Below are 2,210 nucleotides of genomic sequence, written 5' to 3' on the forward strand. Positions count from 1 at the left end.
TTCGCCATAGTCACAGTACTCTGGGACTTTTGCGCCTTTAGAGAGTGGCGTTTAACTAGGTCGGGATGAATGAAGTTTTCTGAACTGCCACTATGAATAAGTCCATCAGTTTTCACCCCATTGATTGAAACTTCAACAACAGCTTTGGATAATGCACCTGGAGTGGCCACTGCAGTTTCACTAGCCAGCGTAACATGGTCAGTAAGGGCTACCGAGGCACTAACACTGGAGGATCGACACACTTTAGCACAGTGACCCTTTTTCTGACACTTGTGACAAACTGCTTCACGCACAGGGCACTTCGTGCGTGAATGCCTCGAAAGGCCACAAAAGAAACACTTGATACTGGTGCCAGCCATTAATGAAGCAGCCTCGGGCTTAAATTCACTGTTATTCTCACACGCTGCACTTCCCAGATGCGAGGACAGAACACCACCATGCGACTCCAAATCCATTTGAGCAGACTCGAGAGCTCATGCTTGATCAAACATGGTTGCAAGATCGAGAGTTTTGTTTTCTAACAATTGTTGCCTGATTGCGGAGACAGTAGACTACTGATGAAAGCGTCCCGGATAGATTCCTCACAATGCAATATTGCACTCACAGCCTTGAAATTACAGTCTTTAGCTAACACTTTAAGAGCACTGAGATACTCATCTAGAGGCTTACCAGTTTGTTGGTGGTGAGTAGCGAGGCGGTGACGTGCAAACACTTCATTCGTTGGTTTCACATAGCAAGCTTGCAGTGTGCTGATAGCGTCATCGTAAGTAGTACACTCTGATATAGCTTAATACACTTTCTGAGACACAAAGTTGGTAAGGAGCCTGAGCTTGTTCACTTTTTCTCCCGGCACTGCTTCCAGAAAGTTTTCGAACGTCTGTTGCCAATGTCTCCACTCCTGTGCCGCCGACGGTGAGCTGGGGTCCGTGTCGAGTCGCTCTGGCCTCAGCAGACGCTCCATTCTGGCAGCGAAGCGATGGGTGCTGGCCCCTCAAGTTCCGGAGATTTTATGTTGAGTAAAATGATGTGGGGTAGCAAAACACATCAGGGACTATATGTAGGCTTTACTCAACATAAAACTATGATACATCTGAAACAAGCATAATATCTTTAGAATAGGAGTGGAACACAGACACTCGTACAACACAATAATCCACAAGTAAAATATCACTAGACTGTATATTAGAATACACACCTGGCTTGGTTGCCTGCTTCTCCCGAACTGACACCACACCTACAGACTCGCTCCCAACTCAATTAGTATACAGTGTTGCCAGACCTAAGTGCCAGTGAATAAGCAACTAGTACGACCAGTTAAATGGTTACATTGTTACAGAGTTAACAACTACAGACAATCATTACAATTATCATTACACAGACAAAATAGAAGATCGGAGTATTGGACTGTCTGGAGCAGTGGTAAAGACATGATAGAAGACTACCTTCATCGTGGTCACGTCCTTTACCTGGACAACTGGTACACTAGCCCTCTTCTCGCTGGTTATCTACACAGGCATGACATGGGAATCTGTGGTACCGTCAAGGTGAACCGGCGTCACATGGTCAAGGTGGGGCGCAAACTTGACAGAAATGAGGATGTATTCTTCCAGGCCAACAATATACTTGCAACAGTGTGGAACCACAATCAAGAAGTCAGCCTCTTGTCCACGGTTCACCGCCCCTTGATGCACTGTACAGAGTCCATGGATTACCGGAGCGAGAACAGGCGCCACATATGGAAACCTGAATGTGTCCTCGATTACATCAACATGCCCCTGGTGGACTAGTCAGACTCCATAATATCCACGGTCGAGTGTGCCAGGACCACGATGAAGTGGTACAAAAAGCTCTTCTTTCACTTGCTAGATATAACTGCCCTGAATTGCCACCACCTGCACGCCATGACAACAGGAGTTCATGAAACCTTTGAAGGATTTGTGAGGGAGCTAACACGAGAGAATTTTGCACGGTATGCAGTTGAAAGGCCCCAACACCGCACACGCACTGCCCCTACCACCCAAACTCCCCTGAGAATATCCGCCCACCATTTCCAAACTTCTATACCTCCCCAGCCAAATAGACCTAGGCCCCAACGCAGGTGTCACGTGTGTAGTAATTCCCGGGTGAGACCCACCACTCAGAGAAAATACACCCGCTATGAGTACGTAGAGTGTGACGTGGGTCTCTGCATTCACCCCTGTTTTAGTGAG

At 47.1% G+C, this 2,210-nt stretch overlaps 1 pseudogene; it reads right to left on the reverse strand.

The window, feature by feature from the left end:
• Window positions 1-473: 473 nt before the first annotated feature.
• On the reverse strand, window positions 474-961 carry LOC145394527 (uncharacterized; annotated as a pseudogene).
• Window positions 962-2,210: the final 1,249 nt, after the last annotated feature.

The sequence above is a fragment of the Coenobita brevimanus genome, chromosome 27, assembly GCF_032717465.1.
Source record: "Coenobita brevimanus isolate Jiangsu-jjx chromosome 27, ASM3271746v2, whole genome shotgun sequence".
In the NCBI taxonomy this organism is placed as follows: domain Eukaryota; kingdom Metazoa; phylum Arthropoda; class Malacostraca; order Decapoda; family Coenobitidae; genus Coenobita; species Coenobita brevimanus.